Below are 6471 nucleotides of genomic sequence, written 5' to 3'. Positions count from 1 at the left end.
GCGCCTGGATGTCGCACAGGAGAAGAGGCAGCTCACACGCAGTGAGTTCTGGCTGCGGAAAACACTGAAGCTGAAAATCGTTGGTCTCACAGCCCTCGAGCGAGTCAGAAGGCGTCAGGCCTCGCGTATCACTTGGTTGAAGGCGGGCGACGCGTCCACAACATTCGTCCAGGCAAAACAAACTTCCAGGCGACAAAGAAACTTCATCCAGTGCATCCAGTCGGCTGGAGGTCTCAAGACTAGCCACACCGACAAGGCAGCCGTGGTGCACGAACACTTCTCCTCCTTGCTGGGGCAGAAAAGGAACCGGCCTCGCACGATCAACTGGGAGGCACTGGAGTTACCAAGATTGCATGCGGGGGCTGGACTCGACAACCCCTTCTCGGAGGCTGAGGTTTGGGCAGCGATTTGTGCATCCCCGTCAGAGAAGGCGCCAGGCCCCGATGGCTTCAACGGCACCTTCTTCAGAGCCTGTTGGTCGACGATCAAGGCAGATGTTATGGCAGTGTTCGAGCACTTCTACCAGCTGGCTAACGGAGATTTTGCCGCACTAAACCGAGCCCTCATCGTGCTGCTGCCCAAGAAGGATGGTGCGATCCAAAGGGGCAACTTCAGGCCCATCAGCCTAATACACTCAGTGGCTAAGCTGATCACAAAGGTGCTGTCCATCAGGCTTGCAGGTGTTTTGGACCAACTAATCTCTCCGGCACAAAGCGCTTTCCAAAGGAAAAAAGGGATCCACGACAGTTTTCTCTATGTATGGAACTGCGTCAGAAAGTTTCAGAAAAAGGGAACACCAATGCTGCTGCTCAAGCTAGATATTGCCAAAGCCTTCGACACCATATCCTGGGAATATCTCCTGGAGCTCATGCAGCAGATGGGCTTTCCATCTAGATGGAGAGACTGGGTTGCGCTCCTCCTTTCGTCCACAACGTCCTCCTGCATGCTCAACGAAGAACCTGGGCATAGCATTCTGCATCAATGCGGGCTCAGACAAGGTGACCCCCTGTCCCCAATTCTGTTCATCCTCACCATCCACCCCTTGCACAGATTATTGGAGGCAGCAACAAGAGATGGCGCGCTGGCGCCGCTACCAGAAAGGACAGCAAGGCTGCTAGCGACTCTTTACGCAGACGACGCAGTGATCTTTGCGAACCCGGAACGGGAAGAAATCGACTTCCTCATGCAGCTCCTCAGCGACTTCGCCGACGCTTCCGGGCTACGCATGAACCCACACAAATCTTCGGCTGCTCCGATCAGATGCGAAGACGTAGACCTCAACCAGGTGCTGGAGGGTTTCGGCGGCTCCGTCGTCAGCTTCCCCGTTAGATACTTAGGCCTACCAGTATGCATCAGCAGAACTAGGCTAGTCCACCTGCAATACCTCATCGATCGCATCCGGGCAAGACTGGCAAGCTGGAAGGGCCGGCTCATGCCGATAGCAGGCTGCCGGGTGCTGGTATGCTGTGTGCTCTCTGCACTGCCAGCCTTCGCACTCGCCGTCCTGCGCGCCCCGAAGAAATTCCACAAAGAGGTGGACAAAGCAAGAAGACGATTTCTATGGGCACAGGACGAGGAAATATCAGGCAGGAAGTGCAAGGTCAACTGGAAGCTAGTCACCTCGCCGGTGGATCGCGACAGGCTGGGCATTCCAGACATGGAGCGCTTCGCGCGCGCGCTCCGCCTACGGTGGCTGTGGTTAGCTTGGAAGCACCCGGACAGAGCATGGGTTGGCACGGGCTCGCCGTGCGACGACAAGGACAGAGAGCTGTTCGCAGCTGAAACAGGAGTCGCCATAGGGAATGGAAGGAGAGCCACGTTCTGGAACTGCACCTGGCTCGGCGATCAGCCGCTCAAACTCCGGTTTCCTCTGCTGTTCGCCAACTCCACAAGGAAGAACCGATCGGTGGCTGAAGCGCTCCAGGGCAACAGGTGGATCCTCGATCTCCGGAGAGGCAACACAATGGAGATTGTCCCGCAGTTGGTCTCCCTACGCCGCAGCATTCGCGAGGCCGGCATCACATTGCAGGACGAGACGGAGGATGACATCTCCTGGCGAGCGGAAGGTGAATACAGCGCCAAAGCAGCATACAATGCTCAGTTCGTCGGGCAGCCCAGAGGTGCACTGCAGCAGCTTATCTGGAAGGTATGGGCACCAGGAAAAATGAAGTTCTTCTTGTGGTTGCTGCACCCCGATCACTTTCGATCGAAGGGACCACCCCACCAGTATCCGCCATGGCGGGTTCGCCGCATTGGTTTTAGACCCAATCGTCGATGGATTTCACCTCACCAGAGTCCTGATGGACGGCGACAGCAGCCTGAACCTGCTTTATCAGGACACAGTGCGCAAAATGGGCATAGACCCCTCAAGGATTAAACCAACAAAGACGACCTTTAAAGGCGTCATACCAGGTGTAGAGGCCAACTGTACGGGCTCAGTCACACTGGAAGTGGTCTTCGGATCCCCGGATAACTTCCGAAGCGAGGAATTACTCTTCGACATAGTTCCGTTCCGCAGCGGCTATCATGCTTTGCTCGGACGGACCGCGTTTGCAAAGTCCAACGCGATACCACACTACGCATACCTCAAGCTCAAGATGCCAGGCCCTCGAGGAGTCATCACGGTCAACGGGAACACTGAGCGCTCCCTCCGAACGGAGGAACATACAGCGGCCCTCGCAGCAGAAGTACAATGCAGCCTCTCAAGGCAATTCTCGATTCCGGCCGTTAAGCGATCGGACACGGCCAAACGCGCCCGAAGTAACCTACAACAAGACCACCTGGCGCGTTCCGAGCACGCGTAGCAATGCGGCCCCAACCCCAGCCCTTGCAAGATCGCACGACTGGTCCTTCGCGTACATCATTACGCTCTGGAGATACCATGGGCATACGGGAAGGGGCACGACCACGACAGGCCCAGAATGCGGCTCAACCACATCAGGGGCTCCCAAGTGTGTCATTTTCCTTTTTTTATTATTACCTTTTCTTACCTACAGGACTCCGTTCACCAGAGGCCTTGTCCGGCAATAGGCCGGCCGAACTCATGATGCAACAGCCAGGGAAGGAAAAAGGCTGCGACGAATACTCAGGTGGTCTCCCTTACAAGCATTAACTCTACCTTATAAGCCACTCCGCAGCCTACCCCTGGAGGGGGACATGTTTAATAGTCCCGTTCCTTGCTTATCGCACTCTTTGTATCGTTTTGCATTCATAGCAGTACCTTTTGAATCAAACAATGCAGCACCTTTTCGCTTATAATTGCATTCCTTTTTTACATTATATGTTCATTTATGACGTTTTGCATCCGTACACTCTGGTACGGCCGAATACACCAGGCGCTTATGTTCCCCGCATTATGGTGTGACAAGTCCGAACACTTTCACAAGTGCGGCACCCCGAACTTATAGCACTATATGCATCGGCTCCGAATCATGTCTTGGGTCAATAGTTGGGTTTGCCCGGCTCCCATGTTTTAGTACCTTACGTTCCGTTTTATCGGCTAAGGTAGCACTGGGAGAACCACTGCGATTGCGCCCCAGTTGAGCTGGGTTAACGCCTCAGTGGAGAAAGCTAAAACTGACCGTCATGATGAGGCGAGAGCCGATCGCTGTTCGAGAGGTTTTTTCGAGTCCCTAAAGACTTATGCCGCTTAGAGCGAGGAGCCGACTAACTGTCCGGCCCAGGCGTGGATAGCGCCCTAAATTCGGCCTTCCGAACACTAGGGGCTTCGCCGAAATTTAAAATTATAGAATTCTATGGCTAAGTGAGAGTGTTCAAGCATTATAAGTCCGGTTGCCTAGTTCATTGTGTTGAGCGCCTCCCTAGATGGACCCAAAAATGGGAACAAGAGTGCTCAAATTTATCCCGAACACCCCAGCACTCGTGGCATGGGGGCTGAAGCCGACGACTTGCCATCTCTCAGATTTGATAAACAGCCGAACAGAAGGTAATATTTTAAATAAACAAGCGTTGCTTAGCGCATATGAACAAAGTTTTCAGCGCACAGGATAACACATTGCGAGTCTACTCAAATATTACATCTTTGGGGCACTCGTCCGCAATTTTGCGGGCACCCTTCAGGACACTCTTATAATACATTTCGGGCGTACGATACTCCTTGCCCGCCGGCGGCGCGTCTGTCAGAAGCCTCTCAGCATCCAGCCTGCCCCAGTGCACCTTTGCGCGGGCAAGGGCCCGACGGGCACCTTCGATGCAGGCGGAGCGCTTGATGACTTCCACCCAAGGGCACGCATCCACCAGCCGCCGCACGAGGCCGAAGTAGCTCCCAGGCATGGCCTCTTCAGGCCACAGCCGGACTATGAGGCCCTTCATGGCCTGCTCGGCTACCTTGTGGAGCTCGACCAGCTGCTTCAGCTGGTCTCTAAGGGGCACCGGATGTCCGGCCTCAGCATACTGAGACCAGAAGACCTTCTCCGTTGAGCTCCCCTCCTCGGCCCGGTAGAATGCGGCGGCATCGGACACGCTGCGAGGCAGATCTGCAAACGCTCCTGGAGAGCTCCGAATCCGGGTAAGTAACAGGTAATTCAACCTCACATGCTTGCATTGCATGAAAAATGCCTTACCCACCGCTATTTTCTTCACCGCCTCAATCTCCTGGAGGGCCTTATGGGCCTCGGCCTTCGCGGCTTTGGCACTCTCAAGAGCCGAGGCAAGCTCGGACTCTCGAGTCTTCGAGTCGCGCTCCAAACTCTCATGCTTGTCCATGAGAGCATGGAGCTCTTGCGGCACCTCCGCCACCCGCGCCTCCTGCTTCTCTCGCTCCGCTCGTTCCGCGGCCGCATTACGTTCGGCCGCGGACACGGCCTCCTTAAGGGTCGCCACCTCGTTCGTGGCCCCTGCAGTGCCCACGTTATCCTTGTTATTTCTATTGCAACCAAAATCCTTTTCTGTAAGGTACAAATTTAATACGGTGTTACTCACCTTCTTTGTCCTCGAGCTGCCTCTTGGCAAGGCCGAGCTCGTTCTCGGTCCGCTCGAGGTCCTGCTTCAAAGCATCGACCTCCGTAGTCAATGCGGCAGAGGTCAGCAGCGCAGCCTGCAATCCCATATTGACACAATTTTTAGAACTCCTGCGTATATCTTTTTAAATCCTCAGTCCGGCTTTTCTTTCCGAACACCGAACCGAGCATCAGGGGCTACTGTCTATGCGGTATTACATTACATATTTTAAAACTTCTTACCTCAAAGCCTGTTAGAAGGCTGCTGCAGGCTTCGGTCAGCCCGCTCTTGGCGAGCTGAACCTTCTGAATCACCGCACTCATGATAGTGCGGTGTTCTTCCTCGATGGAAGCACCGTTGAGCGCCTCCAACAAGTTGTCTGGCGCCTCCGGTTGGACGGAGGCCGCCGGTGCCACGGTCTTGCCCTTCTTACGAAGGGGCCGCCTGCCGGACTGCGGAACCACTGTGGGTTCCGGGGCGGAGTCCGGTGCGAAGTCCGGGAGGTTGCCTTGTGGCACCTCCGGAGCCTCACCCTCCTGGTGGGTCCCCTCCTGGGACCCCACCCTGGCGTCCTCGGCGTCGCGAGGGGTGGAGGCAGTCGGAATGGAATCCACATCCGACGGAGCCAAGGACCCGCTCGAAGAAGCGGGAAAATCGTCCTCGGCAGGACTACAGGTTGTATGCGGCATTAGAAGGACACTGTGTGGCGAAAAAGAGAAATTATAAATCATTCGGGAGTCCGGATACTTACGATTTCGCCAGGGGCTTGGCCCTTGAAGGCCAATCCTCGTCATCATCACCGGCGTTGGTGGAACAGTCCGGGGGAAGAGGCTTTCCCCTCTTGGACCCTTCGGTCTCCCCAGCCGGGGAGGCCTTCCTTTTCTTCCCTTCCCCCACTGGGGAAGGGGCCTTCTTCTCCTCCTCGTCCTCGGGGGCGGAATCCGCCTCGGAGTCATCGGACACCTGAAAACCGGAACTCTTTCGAGTACCCGTGGCCTCCTTCTTGGCCTTCTTCTCCGGCACCACATGCGGTGCCGGAACCAGCAGCCCCACTAGACGGGCATCTACTGGGTCTTCTGGCATGGGAGCCGGACAGATAGTCTGCTCGGCCTTCTTCATCCAGTCCTGTCAAAGGAAAGGGGAGATTAGATCCCGCATAAGGTCGAACTATTGACAACAAATGTCCCGTAAAGGGGTAGAATCACTTACCTCGTCAGCTGAACGCTGCGAGCGAAATCCGCGATCTTCAGTAGCGGATGCGGGAGCTTCGGCGCCCTTGAAAAGCACCTTCCAGGCATCCTCGTACCTAGTATCGAAGAGCCTGCTCAAGGTTTGGTGCTGTGCCGGATTGAACTCCCATAATTTAAATGCCCGTTCTTGGCACGGGAGAATCCGGCGGATGAGCATGACTTGGACCACGTTGACAAGCTTGAGCTTCTTGTTCACCAGCTTCTGGATACATGCTTGGAGTCCGGTCAGCTCCTCCAAATCGCCCCAGGTCAGGCCGCTCTC

Source organism: Triticum aestivum, chromosome 1B, assembly GCF_018294505.1.
Source record: "Triticum aestivum cultivar Chinese Spring chromosome 1B, IWGSC CS RefSeq v2.1, whole genome shotgun sequence".
NCBI lineage: Eukaryota > Viridiplantae > Streptophyta > Magnoliopsida > Poales > Poaceae > Triticum > Triticum aestivum.
This window is presented reverse-complemented; position numbering follows the sequence as displayed.